At 48.7% G+C, this 25,847-nt stretch overlaps 1 protein-coding gene across 4 annotated transcripts in view; it reads right to left on the reverse strand.

The window, feature by feature from the left end:
- Positions 1 to 25,235, reverse strand: part of SEMA6C (semaphorin 6C) — a 125,510-nt gene extending 100,275 nt beyond the window's left edge. For 2 of the 4 annotated variants that reach the window (XR_014558577.1, XM_083715593.1), the window contains exon 1: positions 24,909 to 25,235. The gene's annotated coding sequence lies outside the window, so the exon portion shown is untranslated. The remainder of the gene's footprint in view (positions 1 to 24,908) is intronic. The other 2 variants (XR_014558578.1, XM_083715592.1) reach the window with 1 other exon arrangement.
- Between the last annotated feature and the right edge of the window lie 612 nt (positions 25,236 to 25,847).

Raw genomic sequence — 25,847 nt, forward strand, 5'->3', positions numbered from 1 at the left:
CATTTTTACATACTCCTTTATAACATTACTTCTAAAACCACATAACTTCATTCCAGCATCCTTCTAACATTCCTTAATTTTACAATGTTTCTGTAGATAGTCTTTAAATTTATTCCAGCCTTCTTTTACCGATTCTTCTCCCTGGTCTCGGATTCTGCCAGTCATTTCCGCCAGTTCCATACAGTCCATTAAGCAGGTGCTCCACTCTCAGCCCCATCAGAGGAAGCTGAGGTTGCCTCTGGGTCCGGTAACCCTCCAGCCTCTCCTGAGCTGCAGAGGCTCAGGGCAAAGAGGCGGAGGGAACTAAGTTCCTGCAGGAGGAGGGCTCGCCTCCAGACCAGGAGAGGCGAGTCACCTGTGGACCAGGGCCGCCCTAAGTCTCGGGGCAGATAAAAACCAGCCAGCCCCAGTCCCAGGTTGCAGGAGCAACGTTGTTGCTAGCCTGTTCCTGCCTGCACCCTGTCCTGCTCTTCTGCCAGAGTTCCTGACCTCACCCGACTCCCTGCCTTGGACCCAGCTTCAGCTTTGACGGACGGCCTCAATACTGCACCCTCGACCTCGACCTCGGACTCGGACCTCGCCACACGGTTAGCCCCCGGGACCAGCACACTCCCTGTTGTTCGGGTCTTCTTGGTGCAACGGAGGTCGCTGTGAATCAGATCAACTTTTTGGGTTGCACACAGACCAACAGCCAAGAAGCAAACCATTTCATGGCTGAAATGAGCACAGAACAACTGCATGGGGGGGGGGGGCAAGAGAAGGAATTTGAGAAAGAAATGCTGGAAAGGTTTGCAGCAAATCAACGAAAACTTGCTTTGGTTTAGATTTTTTTAATCTAAAAGGTGCGCTCTTCGGAATTTTGCAAAACTGAACCACACGAAAGGTACTCCCTGATGTTAATTTTCTATTTAACTTCCTCATTTTCAAGTGAAGATTTGGACAGATTTTTCTGAGCCCTTGGGGTCCAAAGAAGGTAATTTAAAACAACTGTTGTTGAGAGATTTCATTCCAAATCTGCTGGAGTCAGACAGAGAATAATAATAATAATAATAATAATAATTAATAATAATAATAATAATTTATTTATATCCCGCCCTCCCCAACCAGAGCCAGGCTCAGGGCAGCTAACACCAATAAAATCACAGTAAAAACATAATAGGGGGAAGAAGAAAAAACAATTTAAAATACAGGTTAAAATGCAATTTAAAACGCAGCCTCATTTTAAACGTAGCCATGACCCTGCCGGATTGGAGCGGCAGTCCACACATGACACCTAGTCTCCTGCTTCCAACCGCGTGCAGCAAGCAAGACGCAGGCTGCAAACAGGTGACTTTGGGGTGCGTGCCGTGGCGAGAATCAAGGGCACGCTGGCACAAAACATCTCTCAATGCCTCCAAGGTCACAAGATGCTCCCCAGCAAAAAACAGATAATGTCTCTGGCTGTTGCGTCTAAGTTTGCTGTATCTCTCTAAAAGCGAACAGGACCCTGCCAGGTTCCGCTTATCTCTTGTGCAAGGCTGGGGTGGTTTAATAACAGAAGCTGTTCCTGGAAGGTTAAGGACCGTGTGGCCATCACCCGGTCTCAAGGCTGCCTGGCGTTCCTGGAAGCGCTTCAACTCTCCTCTCCCACTCTCTTCGGTTTGAGAAGCAGGGATTAAGCGCCCGTAATCACTCCCTAAACCAGCCAACAGGGCTTTTCCTGCTGCTGGGTCTGCCATCCCTCTGAGACATCCGAACGCAGCCCCACACGGCACAAATTGAGGGGGCCCCGCTTCCCCCTAAGGCAGTGAAAACACATACATACACCCATGCTTCCTGTCTTGCCAGAATAAATTCGGCAACACATCCGGGGGCCATTCGAGAGGAGACCCCCAAAGAACTGGAAGTTCCAAGGAAGAACTTATGAAAAGTTTTCTGGATCAGGAAAGAGGCTCATCTAGTCTAGCATCTTATTCCCACAGATGCCGGTGGAAAACCAGGAAGCAGGACCCGGGCTAAAGAACACTCTCTGCTCCTGCAATTTCCAGGAACTGGGTTTCAGAAGTACTGTATTCCTGCTTCCAGAGCACAGCCAACATAGGTAGTCTATAGACTTAATCTCCCTCCATGAATTTGTCTCATCTTCTTCTGAAGCCACCACTGCATCCTGTGGCAAGGAGTTCCACAGTTTAACTTTGCACTGCATGAAGAAGGGACTTTCTTTAGTGCAATTCGAATCTCCCAACAACCCTATAAGGATTAAGACAGGGGTCAGCAAACTTTTTCAGCAGAGGGCCAGTCCACTGTCCCTCAGACCTTGTGGGGGGACAGACTATATTTTAAGGGGGGGGGGGAGAGAACGAATTCCTATGCCCCACAAATTCATTTTAAACAAAAGCACACATTCTACTCATGTAAAAACACCAGGCAGGCCCCACAAAATCCAGAGACGCATTTAAAACAAAAGGACACATTCTACTCATGTAAAAACATGCTGATTCCTGGACCGTCCATGGGCCAGATTTAGAAGGGGATGGGGCCGGATCCAGCCCCCAGGCCTTAGTTGGCCTACCCATGGATTAAGAGAAGACATATTTCAAGGCACTTCGCTTCCAAGCGGCCCATGACTGTTCTTATTCCGCTTCCAAAATCCTGCCTCGAAATTATGCCCCACTACACAAGGAATGGACTCCGAAGCTGTGATGTGGGCCGGAGCTTTTCCCCAGCACTTCATGAATTCTTCCTCACCGCAGAAAATGTTCTGTTTCGTGAGTTCTTTAGTCAGGACCCTGGCTGGGCGCCAACTGCCTAGGCGAGAGCAAGGCCAAAAACTGGCAAGCGTCAAAGCTTTTGTTTACTAAATGCAAACAAAAAACCCAGAGAGGGTCCATTGGATGACTGTGGGGCACCGGACCCCTCGCTTATATTGGGAAATTCCCTACTTTCCAGTAACGGCCTTGAGGACTAGCACCTTGCCTAGTGGGTCCACGTCAATGCGATTCCTATTGGCATGTGTAAAGGTCCATATAGTTAAAGCTATGGTTTTCCCAGTGGTGAGAGCTGGACCATAATGAAGGCTGATCGCCGAAGAATGGATGCTTTTGAATTCTGGTGCTGGAAGAGACTCTTGAGAGTCCCATGGACTGCAAGAAGATCAAACCTATCCATTCTGAAGGAAACCAGCCCTGAGTGCTCACTGGAAGGACAGATCCTGAAGCTGAGACTCCAATACTTTGGCCACCTCATGACAAGAGAAGACTCCCTGGAAAAGACCCTGATGTTGGGAAAGATGGAGGGCACAAGGAGAAGGGGACGACAGAGAACGAGATGGTGGGACAGTGTTCTTGAAGCTACATGAGTTTGACCAAACTGCGGGAGGCAGTGGAAGACAGGAGGGCCTGGCATGCTCTGGTCCAGGGGGTCACGAAGAGGTGGACATGACTAAACAACTAAACAACAACAACAACTAGAAGCCAGCCACAACCGTCTTCTTGTCGCTGTTTTTTTAAACAGGAAATTATCCAAATTATCCAGAAATGGAAGAAATTGAGGCCAACATCCCACAGCGAGAGCATTTCGCTGTAGTGACACCCACCCCTCTCCAGGGCGTTCCACCCGCACGCCCCCCCCCCCTCCCCAGCTTAGAAGGAAAAAAGGAATGTCTCTAAACAGCTTTAGCTGGTTCCCCAAGCTCAGGGCTGGGTATAAATCACAGAGGAACAGATGTCAGATATCATCGGCTTTGCAAATCAACCTCCTTCTCCTGCTAAGATATTGGGATTTGGGAAGGGGGTGGGGAATCAGAAAGGAATTTTAGGTGGGTGGGGAGACCTGGCCTGAACAGAGCCCCCCTCCTTCCAGCACCAAAAACACCTGCTTCAAATGTCCAGAACTGGAACTGGCCAGCTTCTCTTACACCTGGGGGGACATCTATTTGGATCAGTCAACTCTTTGTACTTTCAGGAACAAAAAGCGCTGCTTTATACAGAGGCAGATCTAGCTCAGGACTGTCAACATGGTGGGGGTTGGGGTCAGGATGCTTTTATTTGTCATTATGGTATGCATTTTTGTGCCTTTATATTGCAAACCATAGTTAAAGCTATGGTTTTCCCAGTAGTAATAATAATAATATTTATACCCCGCCCATTTGGCTGGGTTTCCCCAGCCACTCTGGGCGGCTTCCACAAAGACCAAAAATACAAAAATAGTGATGTATGGAAGTGAGAGATGGACCATAAAGAAGGCTGATCGCCAGAGAATGGATGCTTTTGAATTCTGTTGCTGGAGGAGACTCTTGAGAGTCCCAAGGACTGCAAGAAGATCCAACCTCTCCATTCTGAAGGAAATGAGCCCTGAGTGCTCACTGGAAGGACAGATCCTGAAGCTGAGGCTCCAAGACTTTGGCCACCTCATGAGAAGAGAAGACTCCCTGGAAAAGACCCTGATGTTGGGAAAGATGGAGGGCACAAGGAGAATTGGACGACGGAGGACGAGATGGTGGGACAGTGTTCTCGAAGCGACCAGCATGAGTTTGACCAAACTGTGGGAGGCAGTGGAAGACAGGATGGCCTGGGGCGCTCTGGTCCAGGGGGTCACGAAGAGGCGGACACGACTAAATGACTAAACAACAACAAATTGCAAATCACCCTGTGATCTTCGGATGAAGGGAAGGGAAGTATGGAAATTTAATAAACAAATAAAAAATATACACGGACTGGCAGCAATTCTCCAGGGCTTGAGTCAAGCCTGACCTGGAAACAGCAGGCATTGAATATAAATCTTTTGCGTGTGATGCAAATGATCTACTGCTGAGCTCTGTAGCTCTGTAAAAGTAAAGTAAGGTTCTAGTCCTCATGGTCCCAAGTAAAGGGCTGGTTTCAATAAGGACACTGGAAGCTGCCTTGTACAGAGCCAGGAAATTGTTGCATCTGGAGATGTTGGCGCTGAATCTTTTGCGTGGCGTTTTGGGATGCCCTTTCTAACTTATTTTTAAAAGGGTTAAATCTAGTTTTGGAGGTTCAACAGGGGTAGCCTATATCCTCCAGATGAGGATGGCAACATCTGCAAAACTGTATGTTAGTTATCCTGGGGCAAAACATTATTTCCCCCTTCAATTTATATCCTTGCCCTTCTTCCCAAAGAAGTCCAGGGCAGCAAATAACTGAATTATTATTATTATTTAAAAAACAACTTTGAAAATGATTCCAGCACAGATGCACTTTAAAAATCAGACATCCACTGTTTCATTCAGAATATATATTTTTTTCTTGTTTTCCTCCTCTAAAAACTAGGCGCGTCTTATGGTCTGGTGCGTCTTATGGAGCGAAAAATACGGTAATTGAGGAGGAGGAGGAGGAGGAGGAGACTACTAGTCACAATGGTTCTGTTCTTCCTCCATGGTTGGAGGCAGTAAATGTTCCTGGATCCCAATTTCTGGAAGTCACAGGACGGGAGAGGGCTCTGGTGCACGGATCCTGCTCACAGGCTTCTCATTCAGGCATCTGGTTGGCCACTGTGACTCGATGGGCGATTGGCCAGATCCAGCAGAACTCTTCCTATGCTCTTATGTCAATATTTCAGGGCATTTTTTAGGCCTTCAGTTGCTTTAAATCGTTTTGCGAACGGATTGCAAGGAAGCCCAGTAATTCAACCCCTGGGAACTGCCAGATAAGAGATTTGGGCTGAGATTCCTCCTTTTGTCCAGAGAGCAGAGTTACTCACTCGGTCAGAAAGTGACCCTTACTGGTCTAACCAGACGGCCTTATCCCATTGCAAAACAGGAGGATGCGTCTCGGAAGGCAAAACCCAGCAAAAAGCTCTTCAGATAAAACCCGCAAGCGAGCCAGAGACGGCTGCAAAAAACGGCAACTCGAAAGCATTGCAGCTGCAATTTGTTATGGATGAATAAGATATAGCTGCAATTAACACAACGTAAATAGAAGCAGGAGTACTGTACTGAGGGTGCCCAGACAAGGAAGGGAAAGAGACGGGTTCAAACGCCCCCTCCATCATGAAGAGCTGCTGGGTTCCCTTAGTCCTTGGATCCTTTTCCCTCATGAAGGGCCGGTTTCTCTCTCGGAAAAGCCTTCGGAGGCTGCATGCTGGAAGTGGGAGGAGCTAGTTGCAAAACAAGTGGAGCACCGTTCTACTAAATTCACCTTTAAATTGACGTCGGCTAGTTTCTTGAGAGTCCCATGGACTGCAAGAAGATCCAACCTCTCCATTCTGAAGGAAATGAGCCCTGAGTGCTCACTGGAAGGACAGATCCTGAAGCTGAGGCTCCAAGACTTTGGCCACCTCAGGAGAAGAGAAGACTCCCTGGAAAAGACCCTGATGTTGAGAAAGATGGAGGGCACAAGGAGAAGGGGACGACGGAGGACGAGATGGTTGGACAGTATTCTTGAAGCGACAAACATGAGTCTGACCAAACTGCGGGAGGCAGTGGAAGACAGGAGTGCCTGGCGTGCTCTGATCCAGGGGGTCACGAAGAGGCGGACACAACTAAACAACAACAACAACAAAGTTTCTACACACCCCTCTAAACCCTCCATCCAGCGACCCAGAGGCCCCAGAGAGTCCCCGAGGGCCAGAAAGAGAGTTTGGGAGGGCCGCCTCCAGCTCTGAGGTTCCCTACTCCAGCATCATAAAGTTTCCCAATGGGAATTTGCCCAGAAAACCTCCATCCTTGATCCGTCGCTCAGCAGTCGAGCCGTGCGTGCAGAAGATAACCTAGATTCAACCCCTGGGGTCTCCAGTTAAGAAAATTCTGGGATGTCGGGAATGAGAACGACCCTCTTCTGCCTGCTGCCAGCCAGAGTAGGGAGGTGGGGCTATACACACCGACTCGGGATAAGCAAGGATAATGGATTCAACCAAGAGGCCACAAGTCAGAGTTGGTGGTTCCCCCATCCCTCGCCTTCCTGCATTCTTGCTTTTACAGGGGTCTCCTGCGTGAGATGGGGGGTTTCAGTTACACACTGCCAAAACACACACACACAGATATGCATTCCCTCCCCTCCCCTAAAAAGACAAAAGACGACCCATCTGCGTGAAATAGGCACCAGCTAATTAATATGCACGGATGCAAATTGAGAAATAATCACTGTAATTTTGCCCGGAATACAATGCATCTCGCCGCAGGGAAGGAGACTGCGGCCAGGTGACCTGCGGGCGCCAACTCAGCTGGCAGCCCAGGTGCGGAGGACTTGCGGGTGGGCAGCTGCAAGACGCCTCGTCCCCCCCTCCAGTTTCCCTTCTCAGGGTTCTTGATCCTTAAAGGGGGGGGGGGTTGGACGGGACAACTCTTCGGACAGAGGAGGGATGCCGAGAAAGGGCTGTCCTCTACAACAGTCATTCAGAGAGAGGGATGCCCACTCGGGGGTGGGCAAAATATCTGAAGGAAAAGGGTTAGCGGAATACGACAGCTCCACACACACACACACACCCCCGCCGAAAATGAATGAAAGAGGACATCCATTTGCATTATATTTGTACAGTCTAATTTACAGGCAGGGATGAAAATTGAGCAACAATGGCTGCTATTTGAAAGGAAAATTCAGCACGTCTCGCTACAGTGGGGAGAACAGAGATCAGTTCTGCTGGGCAGGTGTAGACTGTGGAAGGGAAACTCAACAATAATTAATATTAATATTAACAACAACAACTGGACTAGGACTAAGAATACCTTCAAGTAGAGGACTGCTGAGTAGTGCCCAAGCACCGTGCAAAGTCCTAACCGCGGGTGGCGTTGCTGAATCTATTAACTCAGGCAGGAGAGTCTTTCAAAGACAAGGTGCCTTCAAATAGCGAAAGAGAGATCTGGGTTTCGCAAAGAGGAACCTTCTTCCAACTTCTGGCATTTCAGCACAGTTCTTCCGCATTAGGACTACATACGGAAGAGAAACTGGTTTGAGTCTGCAATCTGAAGGTGATCCTACCTAACTTGTACTTTTCGATACAATACGAGAACCAAAAACACGGCCATTTGTTGACGTTTGCCCTCCTCTGAATTTTGCAGTGGGATTCCCCAATGGGGGAAATAAATATTCACAGAATGTGCATATTAGAGCAAAGCATGCATACAAATGCGTATTATTTGTGCAACCAACATACAGAAATAGTCATATTGAGGGAAAGGGCAAAACTGCATAGGCTGGGCACAGGAGCCAACTCCAAGGGGCCAAGGTCTCTTCACTCCCCCTTGAGGGGACTTACCCCCTCCCCCAGTTGATGGGTATTGCCATTCAAATGGCCTCTTGCGATCAGTTATGTGGGGCAGAGCTTACGTCCCACCCCAGTATTTAATTCAAGGTGGCACCCCTGACGTTGGGTAAAATTGCATTCAAACTGTTCAGGTAAATTTGCACTGGGATGTGGATGAATTTTCATGAGGACTTTTTTTTTATTAAAAAAAGAGAGAAGTGAATTGATGTGGATAAACGAGGAACAGAAATGAACTGGTATGATGCTCTCTAGCTAGTTCACGGTTGAAAAGAAGTGTGTGTGTGTGTGTGTGAGAGAGAGAGAGAGAGAGAGAGAGAGAGAGAGAAAGAAAGAAAGAAAGAAAGAAAGAAAGAAAGAAAGAAAGAAAGAAAGACACAGACTGTGTGTGAATGAGAGAGAAGAGGGACAGACAGATACAGCTATCTATTGATCACTCAATCAATCTTGTTTGCCTGAGAGAGAAAGAGACAATGTGTGTCTTTGAGAGAATCAGTGTGTGTAAGAGAGATTTGTGAGTGAGTGAGTGAGTGAGTGAGTGAGATATAGAGAGAGAAGGAACACAAGAGAACCCATCATTCCTAGTTTCCCTGTCCTCATCCTATTGTCCTTCGAAGAAAAAACACTCCCCACAACCCACACGATGCTTTGTTGGCCTTGCCGGTGGAGGGTACACCCCCCGAACTGCGGCCTCCCAGCATCCCAGGCAAGCCGTCCTGAGAGTCATGGGAAGGGCCGGAGGTCCGGCGGCTGAGGCTGACCCTGCCATACTTTTGTCCCACTGTTGCGTCCTTCTCCAGGCCCTCCGGGGAACTGCCGGCACAGAGCCTCTGTCCCGAGGGGATCGGGCGCAGGACTTTTCTGGGAACTGCTGCGTCCCCAACAGCTGTTCCGGGAACCTCGGAGCTGCAAACTTTGCACCCTGCGCGCATCAGCACGTTCCAAAGTTTCCGAGTGTGGGAAAAACGGATCCCGGCATCTCCCAGGCAATCTGGGACACCTCGGGAGGAAAGCAGAAGGGGTCTGTGCGTGCTTGTTTGCGTTTCTGGCACATAAAACCCGGCCAAATGTATATCACTGATATACATTTCAACACACACAAACACACACACACACACCCCTCTCCAGATCTGAAACGCAGAGGTCTGCTTGTTTATTGTTTCTTGGCTTCATGCATCCATTGCTCTGAGTCGTACATCACCTTGCCAACAAAGGTCCGTATAGTTAAAGCCATGGTTTTCCCAATAGTGATGTATGGAAGTGAGAGCTGGACCATAAAGAAGGCTGATCACCGAAGAATGGATGCTTTTGAATTCTGGTGCTGGAGGAGACTCTTGAGAGTCCCATGGACTGCAAGAAGATCAAGCCTCTCCATTCTGAAGGAAATCAGCCCTGAGTGCTCACTGGAAGGACAGATCCTGAAGCTGAGGCTCCAAGACTTTGGCCACCTCATGAGAAGAGAAGACTCCCTGGAAAAGACCCTGATGTTGGGAAAGATGGAGGGCACAAGGAGAAGGGGATGGTGGAGGGCGAGATGGTGGGACAGTGTTCTCGAAGCTACCAGCATGAGTTTGACCAAACTGCGGGAGGCAGTGGAAGACAGGAGTGCCTGGCATGCTCTGGTCCAGGGGACACGAAGAGTAAGACACGACTAAGCGACTAAACAACAACAAGATTCAGAAGGGACCCGACGGGTCATCTAGCTCAACCCCCTGCTTTCGATAAAAAGCAACTAAGAAGTATCTTCACTTCATCACTGTCATATAATAAATAGATTCCTGCTTTAGTGAAGTGAATTGAAAGTAGTAATAATAGTTTTCGATTCCTTCAATTCACCTGTTTCTAACACCCCCATTGTGGTAGGCACAGACCTGCAAAAAAAGTCATTTTGCTGTGAATCAATCCTTTTGAGGGCAGGGCTTTCGAGGAAAAGCAAAAACATGAGGAGTCCGATACAGAGGGGACCCCCCCAGGCCATCCTACTGACCCTGCTCCTTCCTCCCTTGTGAGTAAATCTTGCAACTCCAGCATCTTGAGGATTTTTAATCAACGACACATGCAGTCGCTGGGATTGCTAATAATAATTATAATAATAATAATTTATTTATTTATACTCCGCCCATCTGGCTGGGTTTCCCCAGCCACTCTGGGTGGCTTCCAACAAAACACTAAAATACAATAACCTATTAAACATTAAAAGCTTCCCTAAACAGGGCGGCCTTTAGATGTCTTCTAAAAGCTTGGTAGTTATTTTTCTCTTTGACATCTGGTGGGAGGGAGTTCCACAGGGCCGGTGCCACCACCGAGAAGGCCCTCTGCCTGGTTCCCTGTAACTTGGCTTCTCGCAGGGAGGGAACCGCCAGAAGGCCCTCGGAGCTGGACCTCAGCGTCCGGGCAGAATGATGGGGGTGGAGACGCTCCTTCAGGTATACTGGACCGAGGCCATTTAGGGCTTTCAAGGTCAGCACCAACACTTTGAATTGTACTCAGAAACATACTGGGAGCCAATGTAGGTCTTTCAAGACCGGTGTAATGTGGTCTCAGTGGCCACACCCAGTCCCCAGTCTAGCTGCCGCATTCTGGATTAGTTGCAGTTTCCGGGTCACCTTCAAAGGTAGCCCCACGTAGAGCGCATTGCAGTAGTCCAAGCGAGAGATAACCAGAGCATGCACCACTCTGGAGAGACAGTCTGCAGGCAGGGAGGGTCTCAGCCTGCATACCAGATGGAGCTGGTAAACAGCTGGCCTGGATACAGAATTGACCTGTGCTTCCATGGACAGCTGTGAGTCCAGAATGACTGCCAGGCTGCGCACCTGATCCTTCAGGGGCACAGTTACTCCATTCAGGACCAGGGAGTCCCCCACACCCACCCGCCCCGTCCCCCCAAAACAGTACTTCAGCCGTGTCAGGATTCAACGTGCTGTGTTTGTGTAGGTACCTCACCACGTGATGTGCCAAACCCAAACCACCTGTATTTTATTCACAAAACCAGAGGTAAAAAATGAGGCTTCAAAGGGGCAGTTGAACCAGGCTGTTTCCGGCACGGATCAGGCCCTTCCTCCTGGCTGCTCCCTCCTCACATCGCCACACATCCCAAGACCTACAGGCCACTTGGAGCTGGAGGACCTGATGAGCAAGCTATCTAATTTTATTATTTCCCATATTAGAGGGAACCTCAGCTACACCCCACAGTCTGTTTTCTACATGCAAGAACCAGAGGGGATTTTCTTTCTCCCTCGATGGTGTGAAGGAGCCTCTGCACACCGGAGAGTCTGCTTTTATAGGAAGAGTTTAAGCGCATGCACAACATTGTCCCGTAATAATCGCCTTTCCTTAAAGTTATACATGACCCATCTGGGCAAACGCGAAACGGGAGTGAGTGGAAGCTGCGGGGAGAAACAGAGGCAGAAAATATTCCCATAAAAAAGGCATCAGGAATACTCTCGAGGGATTACTCAGCCTTTCTACGAAGGCAGGCGGGTAATTTCGGAGAAGGAAGTCGCCCAGCCCCAGAATTGCCCAGAAGATTTTTGAGATTTAAAAACTATCCAATAGAAAGTTGCTATTGGGGGCTGTTCCCAGGCCCAGGCAGGAAGTCAACAGTGGCGCATTTGGTGATCCACAGGCCAAGAGGCTTTATTTATTCATTTTTGACAGTTCCTCTACCACTTTATGACTCTATAATTGATTTAACTTCCCATTAGTGATGTATGGAAGTGAGAGCTGGACCATAAAGAAGGCTGATCGCCGAAGAATGGATGCTTTTGAATTCTGGTGCTGGAGGAGACTCTGGAGAGTCCCATGGACTGCAAGAAGATCAAACCTCTCCAATCTGAAGGAAATCAGCCCTGAGTACTCACTGGAAGGACAGATCCTGAAGCCGAGGCTCCAAGACTTTGGCCACCTCAGGAGAAGAGAAGACTCCCTGGAAAAGACCCTGATGTTGGGAAAGATGGAGGGCACAAGGAGAAGGGGACGACAGAGGACGAGATGGTGGGACAGTGTTCTTGAAGCTACCAGCATGAGTTTGACCAAACTGCGGGAGGCAATGGAAGACAGGAGGGCCTGGCATGCTGTGGTCCAGGGGGTCACGAAGAGGCGGACACGACTAAATGACTAAACGACAACAAAAATCGGTTTACAAGGAACGCGAGACCATAGGAACTAATTCGGTTAAAATCTGGGAAGCGCCCCAGCAGGCCCTGAGTGCGAGAGCAGCCCGCTCCCCACCTCTGTTTTCCAAGCCTTTCAGCTCACCCAACCCATCATAGCTATGCTGAGGCCAGAGATCAAAGAGTCACAGATTGGAAGGGACCCCGGGGGGTCATCTAGTCCAACCCGCCCAGCGTGGCTATCGAACCCACAACCCTGGGATTAAGAATCTCATCCTCTACCGAGTACCATCCTGACTGTGGCCTGCACCTCAGGCCCAGCGCTCTCCCTCTCTCCCACAGCCGGCGTCCTCTTTAATTGGGAATTCAAGCCACGTGGCGGTGGCAGACGCCGATTCAATTTCTCCCCTCAGTCACCTTTTTAATAAAATTATGATGAACAATCCGAGGCCTTAAAATAGAAAGCGAGGAAGGAGAGGGAGAGGGAAGAAAGAAAGAAAGAGAGGAGCCTTCTTTTTCACCAAACCGTTCCACAGTATTTCTTTTTGGGGGGTAAGTGCAAGAGAATTTACCCTTCGATTCTACCCCCCTTCCGCAATCTCAGCAGACTAACTCTGCAAAGGCTAGGGAGAGGCGAAATTCTAAGGGGGGGAGAGAGCAATCGCCAGCAGAGAAAGGCCACCCCCACTTTAAAATAAAAATAAAAATAAAAGCTCCCTCCTAATCTTCACTTTGCCTTTGGCTCATTTTCCTCTTCCCGGTGGGATATTCGTCTGGCTTGATTAGCAATTAACGATGCAGAAATCAGCTGTCACTCGTTAACGGCGCAACTGGAACGAGCCAGTTGAGATGTTCCCTTCTGCACACCAGCTTATTTGTAATTATTTTTGAAAGTAAAAAATAAAAAAATGGCTTCCACAGTGAGCCTTGCTGGCATCGAACACCACCCACCTTCCTCCTGCTGCTGCCTGCTCCCACAAACTGGGCCATGATCCGAACTCAGGATCCTTGCTCCCAAGAAAGGTGTCAGGTTTGGAGAACAAGTCTGTTCCCGAGTGACCCTAGAACATGTGCAGAGGACGGCGGGCCAAGACGACTGAGGCTCTGGAAGCTACGCCTGATGAGGAATGGTTGAAGGATGGGGGATGCTTAGCCTGGAGAAGACAGAGAGGTGATAAGATGGCCGTCTTCAAATATCTCAAGTAGAAGATGGAGCAAGCTAGTTTCCTCCGGCTCCAGAGGGCAGGACTCGAACCCAGGTTACAAGAAAGGAGATTCCAGCTAAACACCAGGAAGAACTTTCTGAGGGTAAGAGCTGTGTGGCGGTGGAACGGTCTCTCATGAGAGACGGCGGCTGACTCTCCTTCCTTGGAGGTTTTTAACCAGAGGTGGGGTTGCCATCTGTCATGGATGCTGAGATTCCTGCATTGAAGCGGGTTGGTCTAGATGACCGCATAGGTCCCCTTTCAGCTCTATACAGTGGTGCCTTGCAAGACGAAATTAATCCGTTTCGTGAGGCTCTTCGTATAGTGGGTTTTTTGTCTTACGAAGCAAGCCCATTGACAGCTTAGTGGATTAGCGCTATTAGCGGCTTTTAGCGGATCAGCTGATAAGCGGCTTAGCGGCTTAGGAAAAGGGGGAAAAAGGGGGGGAACCCGCAGGAACTCGCAAGACATTTTCGTCTTGCGAAGCAAGCCCATAGGGAAATTCGTCTTGCGAAGCGCCTCCAAAACGGAAAACCCTTTCGTCTAGCGGGTTTTCCGTCTTGCGAGGCGTTCGTCTTGCGGGGCACCACTGTAGTTCTGTGATTCTCAAGTCACAAGGTGGTTGGATTGGTCTCAACTAGGGCCATGGCCTTTTCGGTACTGGCCCCGACTTGGTGGAACGCTCTGTCCCAAGAGACCAGGGCCCTGCAGGACTTGACATCTTTCCGCAGGGCCTGCAAGACAGAGCTGTTCCGCCTGGCCTTTGGTTTGGACTCAGTCTGACCCTTATATTTCCCTCCCCTTACGGTCTTGATTTATCGGCTACTTTTAAAATGAGGCTGCATTTAAAGTGCATTTTAACCTGTATTTTAAATTGTGGGGTTTTTTTTCTTTTTCCCCTATCATGTTTTTTACTGTCATTTTATTGGTGTTAGCCGCCCTGAACCCGGCTCTGACAGGGTATAAATAAAATTTATTATTATTATTATGACCCGATCCCATACCTGTCAACTTTTCCCTTTTCTTGCGAGGAATCCTATTCAGAATAAGGGAATTACCCTTAAAAAAGGGAAATGTTGACAGCTATGCCCGATCCTCAGAGCTGCTTTTGAGATGAAGAGGACCTTTAGGAGCTCAGCAGTGGCGGCATAGAAGAGAGCCTTCTTTGTGGTGGCCCCTAAATTGTAGGAATCACTCCGCTAGCGTTGCACCTGGTGCCTTCATTTTACAGCTTTCGATGAATGCTGAAGTCGCCCCTCTCTGACCCCTGAGATATGTGTTTTTAGGAAACTACTCTGTTCTCGGGGCTGTAACCGGTTTTTTAATGTTAGGTCTTAAATGGCTGCGATGCTCCCTGGACCCTCAGGGTAAAAGATGAGTAATAAATCAAAATAATAAATAATTATAATCTTGCTCCACCCACTTTGCCTCTGGCCCCACCCACCATCCACATGTGGCCCCCCGGAAGGTTGGCCAGAACGGAATGTAGCCCCAGGATTCCCTGACCTAAGAGGATCGCAGTGAGGTGATCACACAGCCAGAGAAGCAAAAATTATAATTAAGGGTTTTGGGCGCCTTGAACGCCAGCAGGGCAGGAGATCTTGTGCTGACTGCGGTCTATTTCAGCACATATCGGAAAGCAGATTCTCAGAGGGCAGGGATGATTACTTGGTGTGTGTTTTTCGGAGGGAGAGCTGCGAATGGAGAGATCAGAAGGAAAAGGAAATGCAGAACAGCAGAGACAGAAATATAATTACATAATGAACAGCAATATTTCACTGCCGCTTCAATATTCAAAAGCTGGTCGGCGGAAGGGGGGGGCGGATTTTAGCCTCCCAGGATACTCTGCAAATTTCCTTAAAGTGGCCACCCTGGAGCAAAGGCACTTCAAAGAGAGGCTGCCAAGTGAAACTGCTGAATTATAAAGCACCCAGAGGTTTGGTGTGATCATTTATGACCTGAGAATGAAGTGTTATTAGCGTGTTGCCTGGGTCAGTTGGCTTACCAATGCCAGGATGCCTGCATTATCAACAACTTTTTTTCTTCGTTGATTATCCCTGTCTGCATTTTTCTGCTTTTCCCCCCTGACCTCGTTGTTTTACAACCTTCCATGCCTCCACCTCAGCCCTGTAACTCAAGATCACGCTCCACACATCTAGAAGGGGCCGCGACCCACAAAAATATTATGAATTTGTCGGGGCTGCGTTTGATGTTAGTGCTGCAGACCCACTGAAAGGCATGGCCGTGGCTAACTGCCAGGAGCAAGCCAGCAATAAAACACACGGCGTTACGTGAAGTTAACTCTTTATGAGAAGAAACAAGGTCTGCTCAGGGGTGCCAGGCCTAGTGAGCACAGCAAGTCTACCTTGGAAGGTCTTGCCCAGGGGTCAGCAAACTTTTTCAGCAGGGGGCCGGTCCACTGTCCCTCAGACCTTGTGGGGGGCCGGACTATATGGGGGGGTGAATGGATTCCTGTGCCCCACAAATAACACAGAGATGCATTTTAAATAAAAGGGCACATTCTACTCATGTAAAAACACGCTGATTGCCAGACCATCCACGCAGCCAATCAGAAACCACACTTTGGTTTCTGAACATTTTGGAAGTCGAATGGACTTCTGGAACGGATTCCATTTGACTTCCAAGGTACGACTGTAAATCAATGTTGAGTCCAGGTTGGTTGGAGACAGGTGATTTTGTTAACAGGGCAACCCCCTTCTGAAAATCTACCTTTGAAAGTGACCCGGAAACTACAACTAATCCAGAATGCGGCAGCTAGACTGGTGACTGGGAGTGGCTGCAGAGACCACATAACACGGGTCCTGAAAGACCTACATTGGCTCCCAGTACGTTTCCGAGCACAATTCAAAGTGTTGGTGCTGACCTTGAAAGCCCTAAACGGCCTCAGCCCAGTATACCTGAAGGAGCGTCTCCACCCCCATTGTTCTGCCCAGACACTGAGGTCCAGCGCCGAGGGCCTTCTGGAGGTTCCCTCCCTGTGAGAAGCCAAGTTACAGGGAACCAGGCAGAGGGCCTTCTCAGTGGTGGCGCCTGTCCTGTGGAACATCCTCCCACCAGATGTCAAAGAGAACAACTACCAGACCTCTAGAAGACATCTGAAGGCAGCCCTGTTTAGGGAAGCTTTTAATGTTTGATGGATTACTGTATTTTAATATATTGTTGGAAGCTGCCCAGTGTGGCTGGGGAAGCCCAGCCAGATGGGAGGTGTATAAATAATAAATTATTATTATTATTAATTGAAACATCAAGGGTCTCCCCCGAAATAGCAGCACTCAAGACATCAAGATATTTGATCCCCGTTCCCTGTAAGGGAATCTCCACATGGTAACAAAAGGAGGCAGACACCGATGTACTGGAGACCTCCCAAATTTCGACAGAGGTGAAAAAAAGATGATTGGAGAGGTTCTATCAGCTTTCCAAAACTCAACTCAAGTCCGATCGATTCCCTGACTTTCTGCTCCCCCAACCGCCAGCTGCCCCTCCTCGATCTTTGGGCCCCTCCTCATCCTCCTGCCCGAAATCTATATAAGCAACATCAATTGTTGCAGAAATTATTAACCTTACAGCTCGTTCAACGCATATCGATCCGTAAGCTTGTTCGATGCAGCCTTAATGCTACGAGAAAAGGCACTGGGATTTCCCATCCATTCAAAACCCAGGACTTAATTCATGCCCTGGGTGTGATTCATGAATCTTTGATGCTCCAGCTTAACCCTGGCCCATCCAGGGATTAAAAGAAGAAGAGGGTCCCTGAGAAAGTGCAGGGTGCACTTCCGCTGGAAAACCGGGAAGAGTCCACACACATGCAGAATTAGGGGAACAGCCCACAGGAGGACCTAAAAGCCTGAGAAAGAGAGAAAGAACTGGGTTCAAATCCCCACTCTGCCATGAAGTTATTTTCCCCGGACCTTCGACTAGTCGTAAACTCTCTCAGCCTCGCCTACTTGACAGGGTTGTTGTGGGAAATAAGAGAGGAGGGAGGGAGGAACCATGGAGGAAAAAGCAGGGTGTGAATGCAACAAATAAATAAATTCTGCCATTTTTGTTTCCGTTTTTCAAGGAACTACGCAATTAAAGCACGCTTTTAAAACTGTTGCACCGTGTACGAAACGTTTTCGCCTTGCTCACGGCCCCGATCTTACTCTTTTCCTGGGCGAAAGGGATTTTGAAAATAAATAAATAAACGAACGAGCCGCCGAAACGTCAGCCTTATCCCCAAATTAATCGCAGGAGCGGATAGCGAGCCACCAGCAGCGAAAAGCCCCTCACGGCATCTCGGCGTCGCTTGACAGAACGAGGGCAATGGACCCTTCAGATTAAGTGAGGAGCAACAGCCTCCCCCCCCCCTATTCTCTGCAGAAACCAAGGCGATTAAATTCCCCTCTCGCCCAAATCCCTCCTACGAAACATTCCAGGGGAAAGCTTCCTTAAGTAACCTTTCAAAACTTTAAAACGGGGAGCCTGTGGCCAGCAGGCTCAGTGGGCAGTTGAGAGTCCAGCAACCTCCTTCCGGGGGCTATGGGGTCATCATTCCTGCTTTAAAAACTATGTCTAAGGCAGGCTAGGGGAGAAAATGGATGACAAATAGGATTTTAAAACAACTTTCCAGCTAGTTTTTCCGAGCACGCTGCTAGCAGGAAACAGAGGGATGTTTTCACAAAACTTGCCCGTAAAAATTGTGTGTATATGTGGGTTGTGTGTGTGGATAGGGGGTTGTGCCTTTGCTGGATCTGCTCATCAAACTTCCTGCCATTCCCACACCCCATTAACCCCCCCCCCCGAGTTTCCCCTTCCCACCCCATGCAATTCCCCAAGCTTGCTTTCCACCTTCCCAACCCCACTGCTTCATTCAAATCTGGGGCCGTGATGCAGCACTGCATATCCTCCAATGGGGGCTGCGTGACGACAGCCTTCAGTTTTTATGCATATAGGAAGATAGAGCGATAGGCAGAGGAAGCGACTTAGGGGAGCGGTACCTCGATTTTTTTCGTTCGTAATTAACTCCCCCCCTCCTAGCAATCTACTTTAAGCAGACGAAATTCAACAGGTGTGGTTTTGCTCGCAAGGGGCTCTGTTCAAGGGAAAAGCTTCATCCACAGGATTTCTTTGGAGGGCAACTAAACTGGTGGGAAAGTGTGCAAGCATCCAGATCAAACTGCACTCTTCGTCATCACACCCCCTGCTTCCACTTGGCACCCCACCCCTGGAGGAGGGAGAGAAACTGGAGGTTAACCGTCTGGAACTGGGACCCCTCCCCTGGCAAGAGACACCTCTCAAAATACGGCTAAAGGTGGTAGAGCATGAGACCCTTAATCGTGGGTTCAAGAACCCTTTTGTTGGGCAAAAGATTCCTCCTTGCAATGGGTTGGACTAATAGTGGTGTCCAAACTTTTTTCACAGAGGGCCAGATTTGATGAAGTGAAGGGCTGTGAGGGCCGACCAAAGTAGTTGGTTTTTTTTGGATTTTTTAAGGATTGAAGTTGTTGAGGTTTTTTAGGATTTTACTGGAGGAAATCAACTGCCACAGGGGCCAGATGAAACTGACCGGCGGGCCGGATTAGGCCCCCAAAACAGACTTTGGACATGACCCACATGGCCCCTTCCAACTCAACAGTTCTTCAACTCTATGATCCCCTGATTAAAATAACTAAGTAAAAGTGAAGCTTCGTGGATTACCACAGTTTACTAGAGCAGAAGCCGAGAGCTTTGAGTTTTATTTACTTCACAAAATTTGGGGCTGCTTGATTGTAAGAAAAAAACCTCTCTGGAGGCCACCACAATGGCCCTACTCAGAGGTGACCCACTTAAATAATCAAAGGCGTAACTCTTGAGAATACTAATTTCAATGGGTGGTTTCCAACTAAGTCCTGCTTAGCGTGAACCCATTGATACGGATGGATCTAAGTTAGTTGTGTTAGTCAATGGGTCTTCTCTGAGCCAGCGGCTTTGCTTTGAATAGAACTTCGTCAGAGACAAATGTAAGTCCCCTTGGGTGAAAAATCTCAGTCTCCCAGCCTAAACTACCCTGAAGGGTTGTTGTACGGCCGGAGTGTGGACTCTGGCCATTTGGAGGAAATATTTTAAAAGCGAACACTTACAAAAGGGGCTGGTTCTCTATTAACCTTTTATAAAAAATCAAAACCGGAAGGCGCTGCTTGAGGAATTCACTTTCAAGCATAAAAATCTTCAAGTTTATCTACCGCTCTTTCAAACAGGCAGAACATTCCCTTATTCCCATCAACAGCCTTACAAAAACACCCCTGTGAGGTAGGCCTGCGATGTTTGAATGCATTTGTTCAACAGGTAAAAAACGAACATGGACCACCAACCCCTCAAACACACTTTCCAGGGTGTCCACACCGCCAAGATTTAAGATGAAGAGACAATAGACAACTCGAATCAATAAAAACAACAGCATAGTGGCCCCACCCTCCAAAGTTCTTAAAATCTCAGCAAAGTAATAAAACAGCTCCATAGAATCCTAGATTTGTAAGGGTCCACAAGGATCATCTATTCCAACCCCCGGCGATGCAGGAATCTTTTGAGGCTGAAACCCCCAACCCTGAGATCAAGAGTCATGCTCTACCGACTGAGCTATCGCCTGTCAACAACCAGTAAGACAAGTTATTAGAAAGCAGAACCACAAAATGTGGAGCAGAACAAAAACAAGCCATCAGGGTTCTCCTGAACGCCCATGCAGAGGAGGCCCACACACTTTCCTCCTTTCTAGGGAAGGTATTGAAAGCCACAAGAGGCCACCACAGAGAAAGCCCTGTTTTATTTCCCTATGAACGAGAACCTGTGATGAGGTCTGTGGCAGAGGCAACGGCATAGCTGCAGGCAAGGCTACTCCTACTCAGAAAACTCCAGTGGCTCCCCAACGTTTGGGGGCCACTGCCCCCTTGGTGCCATAAACTCATCCCCTTACCCTATAAAAAGCATTATTTGTTGCATGTTGCCTTGGGCAAGTTTAAGGAATGTACAAATTTAATTAAATAATAATAATAATTCAGAATAGCAGTTTGCACGACACACTAGGGAAGATAACAACACGACGAAATTCAGGACAATTAACTGCACCTTTGTTCAAAATCTACCGGTAATTAAAACTATTTAGCTTAGTTCAACAGAACTGATGAATTTGATCCAGTGCCACCAGCTTCTCAAAGTCTGATAGTCATTTAGCAGGAATCTTCAATGTCACATTTACTAACTGCTGTACTTCAACGCGCGGTAAATTCTTAATGCGATGGTTGGGCTTGATGGAGAAATAGCAGTTTCCCCTAGGTCTGGTTTAAAGCCACGTAGCAGGAGATTTGAATCCCCACCTCCAGTCCCCTTGCTTCTAAGTGCCCCCCTAAATTATCCCACCGCCCCGCCCCCCAAGGCAGGACTGATCACTCCAGGAACCACTGAAACAGGCCTATCAAAATCAATGGGCATCACCAACTTAGGTTCTTTCATTTCAATGGGTCTACTTAGAAACTGATTTGGATACAAGCCCTGGGTCATCCGACCAGTCCTAGGCCTGTGATTGCACCCCCTGCCAAAGGGGTGAGACCACTCCCCCATTTCTCCCATAACCGCCCATGGACACAAACACCCACCCAGCTTATAACTTCTCTGACAATTAAGAGAGTGCAAATCTGACACATACAAAAAACCTCAAACCACCTGCTCATACGATCTGATAAACCTTTCCAGAAGTTGCCACAGAAAAGACACTCTGCCCGTGCTCAGAGACACTGCCTTGGGTGGTGTTCCCTGTATTTCTGGGGCTGAATGCTCTGCTGGGAACTGGGTTCTGACTAAAGTTCAAAGCAAGCCCCATGCTGTCTTATAACATCACGATCATCAGAATTTATTATTTATACCCCGCCCATCTGGGTGGCTCTCAACAGAACATTAAAAACGCGATAAAAGATCAAACATTAAAAACTTCCCTAAACAGGGCTGCCTTCAGATTTCTTCTAAAAGTCAAAGAGTTGTTGATTTCCTTGACATCTGATGGGAGGGTGTTCCACAGGGTGGGTGCCACCACTGAGAAGGCCCTCTGCCTTGTTCCCTGTAACTTCACTTCTCGCAATGAGGGTACTGCCAGAAGACCCTCAGAGCTGGATCTAAGTGTCCAGGCTGAAAGATGGGGGTGGAGACGCTTCTTCAGGTATAAAGGGATCCCTGACCATTAGGTCCAGTCGTTGCTGACTCTGGGGTTGCGGCGCTCATCTCGCTTTCCTGGCCAAGAGAGCTGGCGTACAGCTTCTGGGTCATGTGGCCAGCATGACTAAGCCGCTTCTGGCGAACCAGAGCAGCGCACGGAAACGCCGTTTACCTTCCCGCCGGAGCGGGACCTATTTATCTACTTGCACTTTGATGTGCTTTCAAACTGCTAGGTTGGCAGGAACAACGGGAGCTCACCCCGTTGCAGGGATTCGAACCACTGACCTTCTGCTTGGCAAGCCCTGGGCTCTGTGTGGTTTAACCCACAGCGCCACCCGCGTCCTTCAGGTATACATTACTATTATTCCTCAGGAGCAAAGTTTCTGGAAAGCTACTATTGCCATTCATTTCACATGGGCAGATGGAGTATCAGTGGCTGTACAGATGTTGTTGGGCTGGCTCAGGGGTGGTGGTGGGGGTTGGAATATGCCAACATCTGGAGGACCAGGCCACAGGTGCCTCTCCATTCTTGGGACAGTTTAGCAACCTCTGCAGTGATCTATATAACACGCCCACAGGATTAGGCCCATCTCAGTGCATTTCACCCTCCCCACCTGGAATTAACACACCATCTCAGCCCTCAGTTGCCATCTCTGTCGCAAAGACCAGGTGGGAATGAATGAGGTTCTGGAAGGGATGGGAACCTCCAGCTCAGAAGACAAAACCTAATGGCAGCAAGAGTCTGGCTAGCACAAGGATGGAAGAATGAGGAAATCCCCACGAAAGAACAATGGCAAGAAAAACTGGTGAGCTATGTGGAATTGGCTAAATTGACATACAAACTGCATGATAAGGACAATCGTGACTTCAAGGAAGAAGTTTTTACAAACTATCTAAAAAGACAACAAAAAGATTTGGACTCCTTGGCAGGTTTTGAATGAACATCCACAAATTTATTAGTTGAACATATAATAGGCAAGGCAAGGATATGTACAATTTTATAATATGCAGAGAACAATATGGGTAAAGAAACCAGAGAGGGGAGCTGAGGGGAATGGGTTTGAAATAATGTAACTGATTATTTGGACTGATAATGTGTTATATTGTTCAATAAAAATTTTTTTTTTTTTTAAAAAAAAGAAGAAGACAAATCCTAATGAGGGCGTGCTCAGAAGTTAGCCCCGAACAGAGTTTGGCAAGGTTTGTGCACCTCAAAAAAGCCCCATATCAGGAACAGGTAAAGGAGGGCCCTTTCAAAGGTCTTTTCCACCTTACTGCCAGGAACATCAGGAGCTGCCTTCTACAGAGTCCATCTACCTCAGCACTGCCAGCACTGGCTGGCAGCAGCTCTCCAGAATTCCAAGCATTTCCCAGTTCTACCCGACGTTGCAAATCACAGGAGGGGGAGAGAGTTCTCTTGAACTCGGGTCCGGCCAGGGGGGGCGCTTCCCACAGAGGCATCTTTTAGAATTTTGGAAGACTGTCTGAAGGCAGCCCTGCTTAGGGAAGTTTTTAACGTTTGAAGTTTTATTTTGTTTTTAACATTCTGTTGAAAGCCGCCCAGAGTGGCTGGGGAAACCCCAGCCAAATGGGCAGGGTAGAAATAATAATTTATTTATTTATCATCATCATCATCACCATCTGGTTGGCCACTGGGAGAACAGGAGGCTGTAGAAGCCCCCCCCCCCACTTTGTCCTGATCTCCAGATTCTTCAACTCAACTCAGGGAAAAACACATCAAAATTAAAACTCATTTCGTTCTGCAACATTTATATACCGCTCCGTTGCATTAAAACACAAAACAAAACCAACGCCTCATCTAAGTGTTCACAAACAAAAGATGAACCAAAGTTTGCCAAGTCTATTTACCGCAAAAGGACTACTCAAGGTAGGGCTAGCATTGGATTCAACCCTTTGTGTGTGTCCCCCCCCCCCCCACTTTTTCTTGGATTCTGGCAGTCCCTGAAGTCAGCTGAGCCTACTTTGTCCAAGATCAATGCCACAAAAAGAGTTTCAGAGCTGGCTCCTTTGACTGCGCCTCCTCCCCCTTTCCCCTCTCCGACTACGAAGGGAGCTCAGTTACAATTCTCCAGCTGTGTGAGTTTTGGCTTCACTTAATTGTTTCAAAACAAGAGTTTTTTTGGCCGCAGGATGGGAGTCCTGGAACTCCAGCCAACTCCACACACACACACACACTTTTTCTCTCTGTGTTGCTTGCCCCCTTCAACGCACGCACACACACCAAAATAATAGCCTGTTTATTTGGGGAGGAAAGGAGAGCCCGACTGGAAAACAAGCTCGTGGCTTGATCCCTTGAAAGTAAACCGAAGTCCCCCAAGAAGACAAGAGACATAATTCGAGGATCTCAGCTCCTGCCCGTAACCACCACTACCACTTCCTCCTCCCTGCCTTTCTCGGAGGAGAAGTTTCCAAGCCAAGAGCAACAACGGAGCCGAAAGCCAAAGCAACAGGATTGGAAGTTCACCAGGTATAATTTCGCCGTCAGCAGCTCTGGGCGAAATTTCGGACCAGGAAATTGACTTACGAGGCGCTTTGGGTTCCAAACAGTGGCGCAAGCTGGGCGAAGGAGTCGTGCAAATAGAATATTAACAGAAACACTAAACAGAATGCAATATAAATTCGTGTGTTATTCCTTGACGATTTTGTATGCGATTTTGGCTTAAAACCCAACCAGTTATTGGTTACTATTACGGACACTGCAATTGAGCTCTGATGGTTTGTTTGTTTTTTGGAAAAGTGACGCTTGTTCTTCTTCTTGTTAAACATCTAATGCAATTTTTTTAAAAAAAAAGTGCGTGCGTTTATTTATTTATTTAAAAGGCAATGAAATCGACCAGCTTCTAAAGTTGAAACTGAGGGGGGGGGGTGTTCTGTTTCGTGATCCTCGGAGTGGATCGGAACTGACGCGCGAAGAGAGAGGGCGCGCGCTGGTTTGGGGGCTACAGGAGAATGGTTTGTTGTATTTTAGGAAGGTTGAAGAGGGGGTTGAGGGTTTTTATTTCTTTTTTTCTTTTTGGGGGTGACTAGACGCAAGCCACCCCGCGCGCCAGCCGCCGCCGCCGCCGCCGCAGCGAAAAGACCATCGCCAGAGCGCGCTTGGCAATGCAAGCCCCAAGCGCATCTTCGCCAAAAGAATGCCACCCGCCTCCCGGAAAGAAGAAAGAAAAGAAGGAGAGAGATGTTGCCTTACCTTGGGAATCCAGGAGCTCCTTTCGTCGCCTCTGCAGAGGAGAAGGGATGGGGCGAACCGTCCGAGGGGAGGGAAGAAAGAGAGGGGTTCTGAAAAGGCAGAGCCAGTACAAAAAATAAAATAAAAAATAAGGATCAATCTGGCGCAAGATTCTCTGCGCGCCTGGAGAGGACTTAAAGAATTAGATGCCTTGCGTGGAGCTCCGATGGCTGAGCTGGAGGAAGGAAAGGCATAAGGCAGGGGTGGGGGAAGAGAGGGGGGGAAAGAGGTGGAGAGAAGGCGAGAAAGCTTACAAACAAAGCCCCTGGCAAGGCACAGGCTCGTAACTCAACGCCCCAGCGCAGGCCAGCCCGCCCCTTGCAGCAGGGCGCGCCAATCTGTGCCGGGCGCCCTTGCGCGCAGCTCCGCCTCGCCTCGCCCGGCCCGGCCAGGCCCGCCTTCGCCTCCCTCCGCGGCTGCCGCCGCCGCGAAAGCCGGGATCGGGGCCTCCGGCGGCGGGAGGCAGGACCTGGGCACGGGGAGCAAGAGGGTCCGGGTGACCTTCAGGTTCCTCCGGATAGCAGGGCGGTGAGGGAGAGGAGGGCGCAGGATGGAGGAGGGAGACAAGGAAGCAAAAAAAAGACCCAACTCAGCACTTTCCTAATACAAGGGGGGGGGGTTCGAGAGAGAGCCCTGCTCGGAGTAGACCCATTGGGGTTGGAGGGCGGGGCGGATCCGGCTTGGGGTGGCAAAGTTGCGATGGGGTAAATCGGCAAGACTTCGGCGTTTGCAGAGTTCAGACGTTGTTGTGGTTGGAGAAGCGAAGCAGCTGAAAAGGAAGGCTCTGATTTTTGGGGGGAGGGGGGGTGTTGCAGGACTGAGCCCCGCTGCAGGATTTAATTCCTAGGCCAGCCTTCCCCGCGTTAGAAGCCTTTTTTGTAGAATCATGCCGTTCTGCGG

This window comes from Podarcis gaigeae, assembly GCF_964106915.1.
Source record: "Podarcis gaigeae genome assembly, chromosome: 16".
Lineage (NCBI taxonomy): Eukaryota > Metazoa > Chordata > Lepidosauria > Squamata > Lacertidae > Podarcis > Podarcis gaigeae.